The sequence below is a fragment of the Loxodonta africana genome, chromosome 14 (assembly GCF_030014295.1).
Source record: "Loxodonta africana isolate mLoxAfr1 chromosome 14, mLoxAfr1.hap2, whole genome shotgun sequence".
NCBI lineage: Eukaryota > Metazoa > Chordata > Mammalia > Proboscidea > Elephantidae > Loxodonta > Loxodonta africana.
In genome coordinates this window covers 77,154,515-77,173,122 of record NC_087355.1, presented here as the reverse complement: position 1 = coordinate 77,173,122, position 18,608 = coordinate 77,154,515, and the positions used below count along the sequence as shown (strand labels likewise).

Sequence of the window (18,608 nt, the reverse complement as noted above, 5' to 3'; positions counted from 1 at the left end):
GGCTCATCACTGTGGAAGTCAAGAGATCTGGGTTTCACCCTCAATTGTGCAACTTTGTACTTAACAGCCTCAGATTTTTTATCTGTAAAATGGGACCAAATTACCGGCTCAATGTATCTCACAGGGAGTTTGGGGAGGAGCGAGAGCAGTATTGTTCCTGCCTGACCAAACCTTAGAATGTTTCTGGGACGTAGTTGATGCTAAACAATAAATGCAACCTATTATTACTGTTAACCACGCTCCCCCCCATCTCCACAGCCACCCTCTGATAATGACATTCAAAAGAGCCTGACTTACACGAGTTGGGGTCAGGCTAGGTTTGCGGAACAAACTTCAACCTGGTGTCTCCCTCTCAGGACCCACCTGTCCACCCATTTCATGCAAAGGGTCAAGTAAAGGCATTCATGGGCAGGGAGGCGGAGGCAGGTGATCGCCCAGCAGATGAAGCCAAGATTCTCCAGAATAACTCAAAAGGACAGAGATGGCCCAGCCTAGCCTGTGCAGCAAAAATGAATAACAGACCCGTAACCATCTGCTCAGGGCCAAATTCCAGTCGACTCTTCTCCTCCTCCAGTTGAGGAAAGGCAGAGTAGCTACTGTCCGCTGGAGAGAATGATCTGGAAAATGCAGGTGCGACTGCAGCAAGGCAGGGCCTGGTAAGGGCACAGCCTAGCAGTGGAGCATGGAGCCCTGCTTGCCCTTCTCAGCCATGTGACCTCGCTAAGCTGTCCTCTCAAGCGGCAGCTGCCTCCTTTGAAAATGGGACTATATGTTACATCTTGCCTCCCACGATGGTTGTAGGGTTTAAAGAAGTCCATCAGTAAATAAGGCTTAGCACAAAACAAATGCCCCAAATAAGCCACTTCTTCCTATGATGTTGTCGTTGTTAGTTACCACTGAGCCGACTCTGACTCCTGGCGACTCCAACGAGCGTGTGGAGTAGAACTGTGCTCCACGGGGTTTTCAAGGCTGTGAGCTTCTGGAAGCAGTTCACCAGGCCTTACTTCTGAGATGCCTCTTGGTGGGCTTCAACTGCCTACCTTTCAGTTAATGCTAGTAGTCTAGCACTTAACCGTTTGCCCCACCCAAGGAATTCCCGCCTATGACGTTGCTGTTGGGTGCTGTCGAGTCGATTTGGACTCATCAGAGACGCCAGGCAACACAGCAGAACTGTCCCATAGGGTTTTCTTGGCTATAATCTTTATGTAGGCAGATGGCCAGGTCTTTCTCCCGCAGAGCTATGGGATGGGTCTGAACCACCAACCTTTGGGTGAGTCAAAAAAAAAACAAACTCATAGCCATCGCGTTGACTCTGACTCCTAGCCACCCTGCAGGACAGGTTAGAACTGCCCCACAGAGTTCCCAAGGCTGTAATCTTTAAGGAAGCAGACTGCCACATCTTTCTCCTGCAAAGCAGCTAGTGGGTTTGAACCGCTAATCTTTTGGTTAGCAGTCACTAATGCTACCAGGGCACCTTTGGGTTGGTGGCTGGGCAATTATAACTGCAGGGCCACCAGGGCTCCTTAGTAATTCTAGTCCTCTTTCAGTCCTGAGCTTCCCTCCACTTATCATGGTAGGCCTTAAAGAAATCAAATAAAATATGTCAGAACAAAAGGGCACTAGAGGAGGAGCGGGCTCTGCAGCCCTGGGGACATTTTTGCTGAGTGAGCAATCAGGACAGCCCTGTTAATATAGCCTGGGTGCTCCGGGAGCTCAAAAGGCTTTAACAGACATGATCTCACCGGGATTCTTTTTATTGGCTTCCAAGACAGGTTAGCAGGTTGCCCCACCTCTGCTGTGATAGGGAAACTGCAGGCTCCCAGCCTCCTCTGACACCGAGGATGGGTGGCCTCTCTGAACCTGGTGAGACCCATGACAGTCTCCTGATCTGCAGTCCCTCACGGACCAGGCTTCTCAGATGGAAATCCATTTATTTTTTAAATAAATTTCCTAGAACAACATAGAAGGCATTCTGTTTTGGTTTTCTGAGGAGCAGAGCAAGTGGGGAGAAAGGAGGCTTTGGGGTCAGTCCTAGACTTCATTCCCGGCTCAGCTGTTTCCTGGAGGTGGTGCCAAGTCTGCGAAATGGGGCCAAGAGCACTGGGCTGAGGGCTGCGCCGAGGGGACCGGTCTAGGCACCCGGTTGCAGAGGGATAGGTGCTGCTGTGATTTCACCACTGTGTCGCACGGCTTTTTGTTTCTCCTTCTACTGAGGATTCAGCTATAATCTCAAGGCTGTTCTGTGCTCTCCTGGATTCCCTTAGGATGCTATGACAGCTGTCAGCCCCATCCTGTGATGCTGTTTTCATTTTGATTATTCAAACACCTGCATCAACTGCACCTGCTGGCCTTGCCCAAGCCTCCTACCCGAGGCTCCACTCTTGAACTTGGGTCTAATAACAGCGCGTCAAACATTCTCACGCAGGGAGCCCTTTGCTTCTGGGTCACTGCTCTCGGCAGCATGGCGGGGTGGAAGGAGCCACTTCCCCTCTTTAATGAAACCTCGGTTCCCTCTTCAGTAAAACGGGGGCTCCAATTCCCCTGTGGTTGCTCAACTGAATGAGCTAATGTCTGTGAAAGTGTTTTATAAACTGCAAAAGTGCTGAGCAGGCTTGAGCTGGGTTAGCCATCCTCTCCTCCCCACCTCCCCACAGGAGGTGTTCCTCCTGGTCCCTGTGAATGACAACTGGGGAAGGGGACCTGTGAAAACCAGGAAGCCCAAAGAAAAGGGAGTCTGGTCCTCAGGATACAGCTTAAATCAAGGGTGTGTGTGGCAGGAACCTGAGCGAGAGCCTCAGGCCAGGCTCTCTCTGCTGAAGGCCAGTCCCTTCCAGGTCATGCTCTAGTTTCAGTGACCGTCTCTCCCTAAATGACGCCCAGCTCTCTCCTTAACCGTCTGTGCCCATTTGAGAAAGCAGGAAGCTCCGCTGCACCCCAGTACATCCCAGGAGGTGGTGGGAGCAGTGGCCTATCTAGGATATTACACCAGCCCCGGGGGCATGGTGCTACTGAGCAGTTTGTATTTCTCAAGCACAGTAATGTGTTAATTAAAAGATTAACAAGCTTGACTTGTACTTTTCAGCTGATATCACGGCAAAGCTATCTAAAAGAGGGGTGTCAGATGTTCAGACACAGGTGCAATTTCAGCGCTTGCCCTAAGTGGCATTTTCCGTAGATAGGCTGCTGGCTGTACCAGGTTAACAGAAACTGCGCAGTAGTGCCATGTGCTCAGGTGCTGTGTAATACCTGCCATCACCCTAGACAGGCCTCTGGTGGGGAGCAGTGGTTACACTCACACTACGGAGTCAGGGGCAGGCGGTTCAACCCCACTCGGTAACTCCGGTTCCAAGCATAGCAATGTGGTTAAGAACTCCAGGGCCAGACCACACGCATGAGCCAGTGACCCAGAAATACCCAGTCTCAGTCTCACTATCTGTAAAAGAGGGATAGCCGCGCACTATTCCAGAGTTGGGGCCCTCGTGGCACAGTGGTTAAGAGCTACAGGCGTGCTATGGCTGCTAACCAAAAGGCCGGCAGTTCAAATCCACCAGCAGCTCCTTGGAAATCCAATGGGGTAGTTCTACTCTGTCCTATATGGTCACTATGAGTCAGAATCGGCTCGAAGGCAATGGTTACTCTGGAGTTACTGGGATTCAACCCAGGCACCTGGCAGGCAATGGACTCAATAAAGGTGAGCTCCTTTCCATTGTTAGTGCTCCTGTCACTGAGCTGGCATCCTCATCAGTAAGAGGGATCACCTGCTCCAGGAGCTCAGTACAAGGATTAAATGAGAAAATGCCCACTAAGTGCTCAGAGCAGTGTCTGACACTAAGGGCTCACTCATCACCACTCTAAGTATTTAAGTAGGAGGGAAACAATGCCCCAGGGCAAGCAGCTTCTCCCCACGCCAGGGCCAGCAAAGAGGAGAAGATGAGAACCACCCAGTTTGAACACAAGGAGTCTCTCTGGCTGGTGACTAAGGCCAGGCCTTGGCAGGCTCCAGCTGCTCGGGCAGGGCGAGGCTGGGCCAACGCCTCACTGGACCACGTTCAAGGGGTGCATGCTTACTATAATGCCTGCGTAACTCCAGAGCCAGCACCCGCCACATCCCTGGGGCCTGACACTCAGTGGCCAACAAACAATGAGAGATGCTTCATAAAGAGCTGAGGACTCCAGAGCCCTCCAACTGCACCCAGTGGGCAAAGACCCAGAGACAGTCGGGGGGCGGGGGGGGAGGACAGATTTCCCTGGCGTGTGTTATTTAGCCATCTGAGGTGCTAGGATGGTACGGCAGGCCTGGGTGCCAGGCTGTGTTCCGGGATAGGAGCCAAAGTCAATTAGGACTAGGAGGGAGGAGGATAAATAGTGGAGAAGGCTGGTGGGAGAAACCATGGAGGGGCCAGGACCAAAAAAGGGATGGGAGTGAGAGAGAGACAGACAGACAAATACACATACAGACAGGCAGACCCAGAGACAAAGAGAGCTCGTGGGGTTCACATAGCCCAAACTCAGTGCAGACAACAGAAGTTCTAGGCACAGGGGTCTCCCATCAATATTCCCCTGGGCCAGGCACTACTGTGCTGGGTACATTCTGTACACAGCCTTATTTTAACAAGAACCAGGAAGGCACAGTGCTCAAGTATATGTGCTCCGAGACCAAACAATTAGTTGCCATCAAATCAACTCCAACTCATGGTGGCCCTGTGTGTGTCAGAGTAGAAATGTGTTCCATAGGGTTTTTAATGGTTGGTTTTTTCAGAAGTAGATCGCCAGGCCTTTCTTCTAAGGTGCCTCTGGGTGGACTTGAACCTCCAACCCTTCTGTTAACAGCCAAGTGGGTTAACCATGTGCACCACTCAGGGACTCCAAAGACTAAACACAAGTTTCCAAATGTTGCCTCAACCCTTTCCCTGCTGAATCACATCAGGCAAGTTAATTAACAGCTCCAGTTTCCTCATCTGTAAAATGGGCGCAATAATATTTCCCAAAGGGGCATACATGAGGATCAAGTGAGTTCAGACATGGAAAAGACTGAGAACAGTGCCTGGAAAACAGTAAACCCTTGATAAACGTCAGCTGTCATTAGCAACTCTTACCACAGCCATGAGGTAGAAATTCTAATGCCCCTTTCTACAGATGAGGGCAACAGAGGCCCAGAGAGGATAAGTGACTCGCTCCAGGTCACCAAGCTCTCCTGGTTGAGGATGGAGAACCAGAGGGAATGAAAATCCGGAGGACACCTTTGCTTTGCCCTTCTAGCCCACAATCAAGCTACACCTAGGAGACCTGTCTGCAAGTTTTCTCCTCTGAGAAACCAGAGGGGATCACCAAGAGTGGGTACTTTCACCCCGAAGCACAGGACCTGGGAGTATGCAGCACAGGCAGGGGTTTGGGAAGCGCCCCCTCCTCAGGATGAAGACAATGCTGGCTTGTGAGCGCCAACACTTAACAACTGCTCTTCAAGGAAATCAAAGTGCTACTGTGAGAAATGTCCACTGCTATTGTAAGGCACAGGCCCTTTGCTAACGCGCTGCCACCAAGTCAATTCTGACTCATGTTACAGAGTAGAACTGCTCCGTAGGGTTTTCTTGGCTATAATTTTTACAGATCACCAAGTCTTTCTTCTGTGGTGCCACTGAGAGGGCTGTAATAGTCCCTTTTCCTCGGCGTTCCATCAAGAGACTCAGCATTTAGCAGGTCCCTGATATACATCTGTTGAGGCAGAAACTTGCCCAGATATCAAAGCTACTAAGAGGCAGAACTGGACAAAACTTTACCTGATGACGCCGCTCTCCCAAACAAACAAATGGTGGCTGCTATCCCAGTTCAGAGTTGAGGAAACTGAGGCCCACCCTTGTAAGGATCTGCAGGCTCAACGGGGGCCTGGCCATGGGCAGGTCAAGGACAGGGAGAAGAAAACAGAGCAGAAGCTAGAAAGGACAGGCTACAGGGTTCCCCAACCGCTAGAAAAGGGCATCATTTTTTATAGAAGAGAGGGTCAGTGAAAACGAGGGAAACCTCCCATGAGACGGACTGATATAACACCCACAACAATGGATAAAAACACATCAACGGTCATGAAGACTGAGCGCAACCAAGCAATGTTTGTTCTGTTATATGTAAGGTCACCATGAGTCGGAATCACGTCTCACTGAGTTATAAAGAGATCAGAACAGACACAGAGACACACACACACACACACACACACACACACGCACAGGGAAGGATAGAGGCCATGTGAAGATCATCTACAAGCCAAGGAGCACCGAGGAACCAAGCAATGCCAGGGGCTACAGGCAGGGAAGGGGTCGACTGGGGCCAAACCCTGATTTGGGCTTATAGCGTACAGAACTATGAGAAAGTAAGTTTCTGTTCTTCAGAGCCACTTCTAATGGTATTTGTTACAGCTGCACTATGTAACTAAGACAGTGATCATGGGGTTAATTTTACAAAGACACTAAAAGTGAAAAGTCTACACTTTAATAAATGTTGATTACATAAATGAACAGAATCATTACCAGCACCTACCGCTTGGAGGAAACTGGAGAAAATGGTGAAAATGTCAGCAGGGGCAGGAGAAAGTGGGACAGAGCCAGGACCTTGGGTCAAATGCAGGCTGATAGGTGCAGGTAGAAGGCAGTTGGGGATTGCTTTTCTGGGATTCTTGGAAGCCCAGTAATGCAGGATGAGCCACAGATAACTTTCAGATTAAAGAAAGGCACCTTTCCCAAACCCCAACCCCTGTGCAGGTTCTGTGACAGGCTGCCTCTCCGTACACAGTTTCCTTGTCTGTAAAATGGGGGTAAGAATATTACCTGCCCAGTAAACCCTGGTGGCATAGTGGTTAAGAGTCCAGCTGCACAAAGCGTCTTTACCAGCCTCGGAGGCAGCAATGCCACTTCTGGGTGTAAACCCTAAAAAAGTCTCCCACGTTACGTCCTAAGCAGCATTCCAGCACTGCTTGTAATCCTGAACAAATACATACATAGCATCCACCGCGGTGCCTCTCAACAGGCCGAAGGCCGCCTGGCTCTGGAAAACTCAGGGCTGCTCTTGTTCCTTCCCTCTGATTCTACTTCCCCACACACGCCCCCGCCCACTCCAGGCTCGTTTTTATCTTTCATCAGCTGACTGCCCGGGGTGGGGGGGGCGGCGGGGGGAGGGTAGCGTCACACGTGAAAAGAGAGCGCCAGGCTCCCCAAAAAGCGCCGAGTGAGGGGAGAAACCCATTTCGTTCCACGTAAACCAATTTGCTGGCCAAGACAGTAGGTAACAAGCAGCCAGCGCCGCTGCTGCTCGGGGTCATGGTCATGGATACCACCTTCTAAATCAAGTTACCAAACCACGTCAAAGGTGCCGGCTGCCTGGTACCAACAAGGCTTCCTGCTGCTGGCATTGTCCCCTGAGCATCGGCTGCAGCTGCCTCCAAGGGAACAAGCCGCTGCTGCTGACTCTGCTTTGGAGGCCTCCTTCCCCCAGCTGAATGCCTGATCCCCCAGAATGGAATTCGGGTCACCACAAGAAACATCAGGCAACTGTGATGGAGAGATCAAATCGCCTCCCAGCCCCTGGGATGCTGCTGTCTTGGCCACCCTGTCATTCTCCTGAATGTGAATGGGAATGTAGGACGGGTGAGGATCTATGTCTCAGAGAGGTGGGGCTCCACTGCGCTCTTGCTCTTTGGAGATCTATCTATGCGGGATCAGATCAACAACAGCAACAGATTAGATAGGAGCCTTCTTAGGGGTCATTCCTGTTAATGGAGGAGGAACAACTCGAGGAGGGGTGGGGACCAAAACACCAAACCCTTTGCCGTGGCATTGATTCTGACTCATAGCAACCCTACAGAACAGAGTAGAATTGTCCCATAGTTTCCAAGGAGAGCCTGGTGGATTCAAACCGCTGACCTTTTGGTTAGCAGCTGTAGCACTTAACCACTAAGCCACCAGGGTGAAAACGGATGCACTACTCATGAATGTAATCAGTGTCACTGAACTGTACGTGTAGAAATTGTTGAATCGGTGTACCACTGTGTATATGCTCAACAACAGCAAAAATAAAATAAACCATTAAAAAAAAAAAAAGTGTGACTCCGGTAGGTCTGAGGACCAGGAAAGCCTAAGGGGAAAGAAATTCCTAACTCAACTGCACCCAAATCCCTGGGAAGCCTCCCCGAAAAGCCACCTCAGGGTGGTGATGGCGGAGTCCAGCTTCCCATGGAGAACTGGGGAGCAGAATCCCAAAGGTCCCCTCCAACCAAGAGTAACGGTGAGCATTTTATGTGCACCATCTCATTCAGCCCTCACAATAACCCTAAGTATGAGGTTAGCACTCTTATTGTCCCCATTTCACAGATGGAGAAATTGAGGCTATGAAACCTGAGCATGGTTAACAAGCAGCAGAAACAGGAATCAAACTCAGGGCTCCTCAAGCCGCATACTTGCGCTCAGCTGCTCAGCCACAGTGGTTTTATAATTTACATTTTGATGACACACATTCCCTTCTAACAACTGAATCTGAAAATGGTCAAATGGATGTTGCACAAAAGCCAAAAATGCTTTCCTTAAGATGCTTACCAGTGCTTAATGGGAAAAATCAAAATAAATGATTATGAATTCTGTGCCCCTCTGTTTCAGTTCTGTTCGGACACCAGCTGCACACACAGCACTTCTTTCTTCAACCCTAACCACTTGGAGCTGGGTCAGAGTTCACAAGCTAAAGGGCACAGTCCTCCAGACTGTCATGTCTTCCCAGACACCAGCTGCAAGCTGGAAATCCCCACATCTTCATTTCTGACCTGCTGGCTACAAATTTGGGGATTCCCTTTACCCCCACAGGATACTAGCCATAAGCTCAGGGGTCCCCAAGAGCCCCCACTTCTGACCTCCTAGCTCCCACTATTCTTTTGTGTTTGAGAATCCACTAGAACAACTAAGAGAACTCATGGAAACCATTAGACTTACTATTAAATTTTATTATAGCAAAAAGAATATAAATGAAGAGATGCGTAAGGTGAGGTTTGGGAGGGTTTCCAATGCAGAGTTTCCAGGTCTCCAAAAAGGACCTTCTACCCTTCCATGTGCATCGATGTCTACCACCAACCAGGAAGCTCATGGAGTTTCCATGCCCAGAGCTTTCACTGGGGGTCTCACTACATAATTTAAACTCTAGTCCCTCTCCCCTGAGGTGGGTCGATATCATGAGGCTGCTATCATGTGGTGGGCCTTTCTGGCATAGTCAGCCCTCACCTAACGTGAGTCAACGGTTGAATGCTATTAATTTCAAGCTAATATTTTAAGCACTTCACATGTATCAGAGCCCTGGTAGCATAGTGGTTAAGAGGCTGCTAACCAAAAGGTCAGCAGTTCCAATCTACCACCTGCTCCTTGGAAACCCTATGGGGCAGTTCTACTCTGTCCTATGGGGTCACTATGAGTCAGAATTGACTTGACAGCAACAGGTTTGGGTTTTTTTTTTTTACGTGTATTAACATGCAAGACATTTGATAAAGAGCTGCTTCCTGGAGAAGACAACCACTGTCCCTATGCTGGGCTCCTGCCCTGGGGCCATAACCCAGCAACTACAGGGTCCAGGGTTCAGGCCTGGCACAGCTGGGAAGCTCCAACATCTGCCACCATCCATGCTGAATGCTTAGAGTGAGGTGAAAACCAGTGGGTCCAACAGGTAGGTGACTTTGGACCAACCACTTCTTGCCTAGAAAAAAGGAGATGCTCTCCTTCCCTGGGGGCCGGTGAAGCTCTGGGAGGTATGTGGAACATGATAGACTGTCCTTGAACCTGGCTCTGTGGCCTCCGAACAGAAAGTGGCCTTGGATAAGCCCTTCACCTTTCCAAATCTCAGCTTCCCTTGCTGTAAAATGAAAACAGCCAACAGGGCTGTCTGTCCCGCAGCTCAAAGGAGAGGACCTATTTATTCAGTCACCTCTGAACTTAACAAGAACCGTTGTGACCACTGGTATGTGCTAAAGACTGCCCACACCACCTTGTGAGAGGGCGCTGTGAAGGGTGAGCAATGGCAGAAACAAAAGTTCCAACCGTAAGAGCCTTGGGAACAGAAAACAGGCCTCACAGAGCCCAGCACCCGCAGGGCCTCTAGGGCTCCAGGAGGCCCAGCACCTGGCTCAGTCTGGTGCCTTCGAATGCGGCCCTTCTCCAGCGAACTCATCCAGCTGGGCCACACACTGCCCACCTGTGCTCCTCCTGAGTCTCAGGGCCCCTGTCCGTGCAGCTTATGTGCCTTACTCAGGCACCCCCCCACCACACACACACAGGATGCAAAGCCATGGTACTCCACCATCCATCTGCCAGTGTGTCATACTGAGCTGGCTTGCGTGTCGCTATCGTACTGGAAGCTATGCTACCAGTATTTCAAATGCCAGCAGGGTTATCCATGGTAGACAGATTTCAGAGGAGCTTCCAGAATAAGACAGACTAGGAAGGGTGATCCGGCAATCTACTTCTGAAAATTAACCAATGAGAACTCTATGAATCACAACAGAACATTGTCTAATACAGTGCTGGGAGATCCATCCCCTAGGTTGGAAGGCAACAATGGAATCAAGTTTGCCAGCAATCAAGAGGATGTCGTGGGACTGGGCACCGTTCTGTTCTGTTGTACGTGGGGTTGCCATGAGTCAAAGCTGACACGATGGCAACTAACAGCAACAACAAAGCCATAGTACTGACGTGGTAGAAAAGGCACCAGCCTACCCCTGTATGTGGTGAGCTCTTAATAAGCATTCATTAAGTGAGAAGAAAGGTGGAATGAGGAACCCCTGAGTAGCCTGAAACAGATCCCAGCTCACTCCTCCTCAACAGCCACAAAGCCTGGGTTTGAAGAAAGATGGAGCATAAAGACCCCTTAGTGTAAGCGTCACAGCCCTATCTAATTTCACAGATAGAAAAATGAAACACCAGAAAACGGAGGGGGTTTCTACAATCCCTTGCATCCTCTGTTTTGCCATCTGCCAAATGGGCATGATGTCTGCCCTGCCTACCTCCCCAGGTGGAGGGACTGCTCAAGAAGAACAATCTAGGTGAACTGTAAAGTGCATTCTACTACATGATGATATCACCACCTAACAGAGGTCCTGGGGTGAAAGCACAAAAGAGCAACGAACCCAAAATACTGGACATTGGTAAAAATAGGCCAAAATTTTCATCTATTTCCAGGGAAGCTTAAATCTCTCTCCTTTCTACATCCCAGTTTTGCAGCTTTGAAAACAAACAGCATTGCTTTTTAAAGGTATCGTTTTTCTTTAAACACTTAAAAAAAATCAGAACCCCAAAGGGATCTTACACTTAAGCTCTCTATGTACTGTGGATCACCAGGAGCTTTTAAAGACAGGTATTTTTGGAGCCACAGGATAAAACCGCAGGGTAAGGCCTTTCGTTCACATCATAAGCCCCTCAAAACTCTGGGGGCATCTCTTTATTTTCATATTGAACAGCTGCCCTTAAGGAAAGGGCGGTGGACTCCGCCATTTGAAAGCAAAAAGCCCCATCTTTGGCCAAGAAGAAACTCTAAACTCTCAGGCTTCTCCACCCGGAAGAATACATGCCTTACCCCGGCACGCCTCCCCTCCCCATGCCAGGATGTGAAGCCATGTTACTCCAGCTATCTGTCGGTGTGTCCACACTTTGTCTGGAAAGCTCTGATATCTTCCACCTTGCTCATATTTGATCAGGAACTGTGATCTTCTCTCAGCTCCTGCAGATGAACACGAGGCGCCACTGGCTCTAGAATGATGTGATGGAGCCACCCCCCACCTCACCCCTGTGCAAAGGTGCACTATGACCGTTCTCCTGGCCACCACCCCATGGAGGTCATCTGAAGAAGTGTCATGGCCAGTGAGTTCCAGATGGCTTCAACCTGGAGTGAAAGAGGTGGCCCTTGGAAGAAACAAGACAAAAGCCAGATGGGGAAACTAGGGGACTGGGCCCCAGCACTGATTCTGAAACAGTCTTTGAACCAGACAGAACATGTAAAAAGTCATAATTTGGGGGAGACAGAGAACCTGGGTTCAAATTCCAGCTCTGTCACCTGCTTAGTGGGTGACACTAAGAACTGCCTGACCTCTCCGAGCTCCAGCTTTGACATCTGGGAACTGTGGGTAATAATCACCTCATCCAGTGCTCGTAAAGATTCAATCCAGCAATGGGGCTCAGTACCTCCAGACTTGGGCTCAAGACTTGTCAGATCCCTGGCCCCTGCTGTCCAAGTCCTTACAGTTTACTTGTAGAAGCAAGGCAGGTGCACAGAACAAAGGGAAGGAACTAGACAAGACGACAAGAGGTAATGGCTGAGTGAATGATGAGGACTGCAAGCCCAACTGGGCCAGTGGCTATGGTGGGCTTAAAATGGGGGCGGTGGCTGGACCACAGCGTCATTTCTCCTGATCTGCAAAGCCCTGTCTTGCCGAGCTCTCCCAGCACACACATGCATACGCACGGGTTGTAGGGGCCTAGGAGGAAGAGGTCACTGCAGAGGCGGAAGATCACAAAGGACAGGCCCGACTCAGACAAATAAGGGAGGCGAGTAGTGTACATTCCCAAGGCAAGGGTTTGGAGGCAAGACTCGTTCAGGGAACATTCAGGTGAGGTTCCCCTTCTCAGGAAAGCTGGGGAGGAAGCAGCCTTGCCCGCACGCTGCAAGAACTCAACAGTGGCTTCATGTTCCTCGACCCTTGAGAATGGACAATCATGGGAGGGAAAGGGTAACAATTCCAAAGCCAGGGCACAGGGCTGGGCCATGCCAAAGGCCAGAAAGAGGTGCAGATCCAAGGCTGAGACAGGTTCTGAGCAGAGTGAGCCTCTGACAGGCAGAGGAAACAAAGCCACACCCAGCCCAACCTTCCTCCTTTCTGAGAAAGACCATCAAAGCACCACAACGGAGCTGAATGGGTGCAGGCTCCACATCAGAAAAATGAGGCCAGCCTGGGCACTTCAGGCTTCGGCTCTGCTCAGAGAAATCTTCGTCTGTCCACCTCTTACCTCAAGTCCATCTACTCACTCGGACCCCTACCACACTCAGCACCGGCTACCCCCAACAAACTGCTCATTCCTGAGCCCAAAGCTCCCACTGGCCCCATTCAGAATCACTAGGTCAGTCATCCAACTTTTGGTCAAACCTGCCATCAGAGGGCACGCTGTGTGCTGAAAGCTGTTCTCTACACCACATGGAGGATTTGACCTTGATGAATGGTCACAATGACCCTTTGGGCCAGGTACTATTACTATCCCGTTTTACAGGCAAGGAACTAAGGTTCAGCAAGGTTAAGTAACCTCCAGTCATGTAACCAAGAGCCCACACTCCACATGCCTTGGGTCCCCTGGCCTGTGGACCAGCTGCATGATCTCAGATGAGGCACTTCATCTCTCAGCAGCTTCACTTCCTCTTAGCAAATTATGGATAACATTGTGAAGAACGAGAATTCCAGAACACTTCGATGTGCTCACGAAGAATCTGTACATAGACCAAGAGGCAGTTGTTTGAACAGAACAAGGGAATGCTGCATGGTTTAAAATCAGAAAAAGTGTGCGTCAGGGCTGTATCCTTCACCATACTTATTCAATCTGTATGCTGAGCAAATAATTCGAGAAGCTGGACTATATGAAGAACTCAGCATCAGCACTGGAGGAAGACACATTAACGACCTGTGTTATGCAGATGATACAACCTCGGTTGCTGAAATCAAAGAGGACTTGAAGCACTTACTGATGAAGATCAAAGACCACAGCCTTCAGTACGGATTACATCTCAACATTAAGAAAACAAAAATCCTCACAACTGGACCAATAAGCAACATCATCATAAACAGAGAACAGATGGAAGTTGTCAAGGATTTCATTTTACTTGGATCCACAATCAACGCCCATGGAAGCAGCAGTCAAGAAACGAAAAGACACACTGCACCGGGCAAAAATGCTGCAAAAGACCTCTTCAAAGTGTTAAAAAGCAAAGATGTCACTTTGAGGACTAAGCTGCTCCCGACCCAAACCATGGTCTTTTCAATCGTCTCATATGCATGGGAAAGGTGGACAATGAATAAGGAAGACTGAAGAATCGCTGCCTTTGAATTATGGTGCTGGCAAAGAATACTGAATATACCATGGACTGCCAGAAGAACAAACAAATCTGTCTTGGAAGAAGTACAGCCAGAGTGCTCCTTAGAAGCAAGGATGGCGAGACTTCGTCTCACACACTTTGTACATGTTATCAGGAGGGACCAGTCCTGAGAAGGACATCACGCTTGGTAAAGTAGAGGGTCAGCGAAAAAGAAAAAGACCCTCAACGAGATAGACTGACACAGTGGCTGCAACAATACACTCAAACATAGCAATGATTGTGTGGCTGGAACAGAACCAGGCAGTGTTTCATTCTACTGTACATGGGGTAGCTATGAGCCAGAACCAACTAGATGGGACCTGACGACAATATAAAATGGGAATAATGACACCACCTTCCAGAGCTGTGGAAGTATAAAGTAAGATAACCCAATAAAAGAACTGCAAACTAGGATCCAAATAGTTACAGATAAATCCCCTAATTCCGGATAACCTTTATTGCTGGTAAAACAGAAAGAGAAATATGCACATAACTCAGCACAACACCCACACCACAAGTGCACTGGGGGTGTATGTATGTATGTACGCATGTCTAGACAGATACGTGTATATTTATACATCTATCTGCAACCCGGGGTGGCGCACATGGTTAACACGCTCGCCTGCTACTCAGAAAGTTGAAGCGCCTTGGAATAAAGGCCTAATGATCTGCTTCCAAAACACCAGCCACTGAAAACCCTGTGGGGGACAGTTCTGTTCTGACACACATGGGGTCACCACGAGTCAGAGTCAACCTGACAGCAACTGGTTTGGTTTTCACATATCGATCTACTTATGAGACGGATACGTGTGCCTGTAATTTTTTCATCTGCAAGGGATGAGGGGCTCTGGGTACAGGGTGCTCAGCTGGAGCTTGGTATTTATCAAGTATGGGCCCACAAACAGCCGATCTGCATGGAGATGACCAGGAATTCATTGATGCACCCACACAAGGCTGGGACTCGGCCACGTGTGTAGGGAGTCTGATCAAGTGTGTCCTGGTGGGGGAGGGGAGGCAGTAAACGGGAATGATTTCCTCTAGTGCCCACCTTTGAAGTATTACAGACAAAATGGCAAGGAATTCTTGCAAGCCCTACATTATTCACATCCCTTGGGATAATCCCTCCTGGCTTCCCTGAAGACCTGAATTCCTCCCTCTGCCAAGGGCGGAGCAGAGGCAGAGAGCATGCTCAGTACACACCTGACTCAGGGCACATCTGGCTCCATGCACACCTGACTCAGCACATGCCCAGCTCAGCGCACACCTGTTAGGCATGAAGGAGTGGGATCATGGCAGGATCTGCCCACTTGCCTACCCCCCATGGCCTCCTTATACCTGTGGCTGGGCCCTACTTGCTGCCAGGCGCTGGAATTTCGCCAGGTGAACTGTGAGTACCTGCTGTTCCCAGCAATGATGTTTCTTCTCCTCCACAATCCCCGACTGGCTACAGCCAAATGCTGCCTCTCCGTGGTGGGGCTCACGGGAATCTGAATAAAGGAAGCACAAGGGTGTGGCGGTAGGCGGAAACGGGGCGATGCTGCCCTGCCAAGTTTTCCAGAAGAAATGAGTAACCACTGTTAGGCACTAACACACAGCCGCCGGGCAAGGAAGTGGCATTGTCTGGGGACCCGCGCAGTGCCTTACATAATAGGCATCCCTATTCACTTTCGGGCCATGGCCGTATTTGGGGATTGGCAAAAACATCTGATGAGCACCTCCACCCCGGGTAAACACTGGCTTTATTAGGGTGGTGGTGAATAGCTGGAGCGGAGTCCTGCCTTGGCTCGGGGCTAGGAGTGAACCGACTCATGTCCCAGAAGACACCACTTCTTCCACTCACCTCCTTGAGGGCAGTGTGTCCAGCGGTTAGGTCTCAGGCCAAATAAAATTAATTTTTAATCTGTCTGTCGGGACTCTGGCTCCACCACTTCCCAGCTGTGCTATTTGGTTAAGTGGCTCCACTGCTCTGTGCCTTAGCTGTCTTATGTACAAGCAGGGGAGTACTTGTACCAGGATCATGGGGGTGCCGAGGCTGGACCAGGGTAGCACATGCAAAGAGCTCAGAACAATGCTCCACAGGAAACAGCCTTCAGGACGTGCCAGGCGAGGTGCTGGCGACACAGACTGCGTGCAGCCCCACATCTGGGGACAAGTAACAAAACCTGTCCAATGAAGGGGCCTGGGTCCACATGGGGTCTGGTGGCTATGCAATGGAGAAGTGCAGTGGTCCCTTCCGCCAGGCACCACGGACATAAAAATGAACAAGGTTCCTTGCTGAAAGCTGCCAGGAGAGGAGAGAGGCAAGGAAACAAGAAATGCTATGCTCTTCCTAGAGACAAGGGAAGATACTAGCTGAGCTTAAGTAAATCTTAAAATTCACTGATTCACTTTACCTTGTTTTGGGCCAGGATGCCCTGGTTAAGGCAGAAAGAATATGCCACAGGGGAGTACTCTGGAGTCTAAACCCACCCACAACTCTGCATGAGGCACCTCACTGGGCAGGTACAAAGGGACAGAGAAACGGGGATGCCTGAGCCAGGGCCTGGGACCTTCAGGTGCCCTGCTAAGGCCACCCCTTCACTGTGCCACTTCCCACCCACACGCGTGCATGCGCACGTACCCACATACATAGATGAGGAAACTGAGGCACAGAGGAGTAAATTTAAAGGGTCAGGATCCAAGCGCAGGTCTGCCTCGTGCTCCACTGAGGGCTATTCCCCCCTCAGTCAGTTGCTTAGCTCAATTTTTATTAATATTTAAATTCTGAAATGATCACAAACTTACAGAATAGTACACTGCAAGTAACCTTCTCCCTAAAGCACCCGAGAGTGAGTGGCAGCCCAGAAGTCCCGTCACCCTGAACGCCTTCATGCTAGGTCCTGAACAAGGACATTCTCCCACATAGAGCACGTTCCACCAGCAGTGTCAGGAGGTTCATACCAGTAACAGAACTCACAGCTAAACATCAGACCCCATCCCGCTTCTGCCAAAGGTACAGGGTTCCATTTAGTACCACGTGTCTTCAGTCTCCTTCAGTCTGGAATGCACCTTGGTCTTTCCTTCACTGTCAGGACCCGGACTTTGGAAGATTGTTGCTGTTGCGTGCCATGGAGTCAATTCCAACTCACAGCAACCCTACAGAACAGAGCAGAACTGCCCTAGAGGGTTTCCTAGGCTGGAAGATGACAGGGCAGTTATCTGAAGCATATCCCTTAATCTGGGCGTGTCTGATATTTCCTCATGATTAAATTCACAGTCTGCATCTTTATTGACCTTTTTTAATAAAATAATTGCAAAGCAAGAGTTGGGGGTAAGATTTTTTGAAAAGAAAGGAAGTAAATCATCTAAGTTAACCATGATGACAGCCTTCACCCAGGGATGGATTACCCAATAAGCAAGGTTCGCACTTACTGTAAGCTGGTGCCTACCCCCGTGCTTACTGGTTAGTCCACCCCCCCAACCCCCCCGCCTTCACCCAATCATTTTTATCAGGTGAGGCAAGGTGGTGGGGGCAGTTTATGACTTACGGGGAGGCTAGGCAGCGTGCACATCTGGGGTGACTGCAATTTCTAAATAGCCTAGTGGACCCAGGAAGGAAGAGAGGAAGGGAGGAAGGAAGGGAGGGAGGGAGGGAGGGAGGGGCGGAGGTGGGGATGGAGGGACGGAGCAAGCAAGGAGGGAGGGGGAGGGAGGAGGGAGGGAGAGAAGGAAGGAGGGAGGGAAGGAAAGGGAAGAAAGAGAGAGAGAAAGACAGGACAGAGAGAGAGAAAGAAAGCTAGCTCAGAGTTCAGCTTACAAAGACCTTTCATGCAATTCCAGGCCTCTTCCTTTCCCATCCCTGCCTGTCGCAAAGTACAATACGTATGTTTATCTTGCTTCCAGTAGGGGTATATTAAAATACTTGAGGATTTTCTCCTCCTAACTCTGGCATGTTGACTCCCAGCGGCTGCACAGCCACATATAATGAAGTGCCAAAGCGGCAGTCAATTATGGCTTTCGCAAACACAGGGATCTGTCCTGAGGTTGGAAGTCGCATCACTTGAAAGGCCGACTTTCTTCAAACTTCCAGGAACTCAGTGGCCCACAGCCCTTCTATTTAAAGGTCAACCAAGCCCTGCTGTATTTGGAAGGCTGCCGCAGACACCAGTTTATTCTCTGTCCCTCTCCGCAGCCACCGCAGCAGGCGGGCTGTGAGCAGTATTCTGACCCTTAAAGGAAGGAGAGGGAGGGCCAGAGACAGAAGCAGGGCCAGGGAGAGAAAGAAAGGTCAGAAATGACCAGCCACACTTCCCGCCTCTTTGGGGGCAGGGGTAGGGTGACAGCCATGAACAGTCACCACGACTGTGGTGGCAGCAAAGCTCCTAGGAATCACATCCAGGTACCAATTTTCACGTGATGATCCTTTCTGTCTCCCTTTAACTTGGCTCTCTGGGCCTGAGCCCTGGCAGTTGCAGATGGCAAGTTGCACATACAGATAACAG

General features: G+C 49.9%; 1 protein-coding gene across 16 annotated transcripts in view; it reads right to left on the bottom strand.

The window, feature by feature from the left end:
• MYC (MYC proto-oncogene, bHLH transcription factor) overlaps positions 1 to 18,608 on the bottom strand; it is a 295,153-nt gene that overhangs the window by 100,211 nt on the left and 176,334 nt on the right. For 3 of the 16 annotated variants that reach the window (XM_064268071.1, XM_064268070.1, XM_064268074.1), the window contains exons 10-11: positions 17,084 to 17,262; positions 15,523 to 15,614 (exon numbers count right to left, since the gene is read on the bottom strand). The exons of 11 other annotated variants lie outside the window; for them this stretch is intronic. The gene's annotated coding sequence lies outside the window, so the exon portion shown is untranslated. The remainder of the gene's footprint in view (positions 1 to 15,522; positions 15,615 to 17,083; positions 17,263 to 18,608) is intronic. 2 more of the 16 variants (XM_064268081.1, XM_064268084.1) reach the window with 1 other exon arrangement.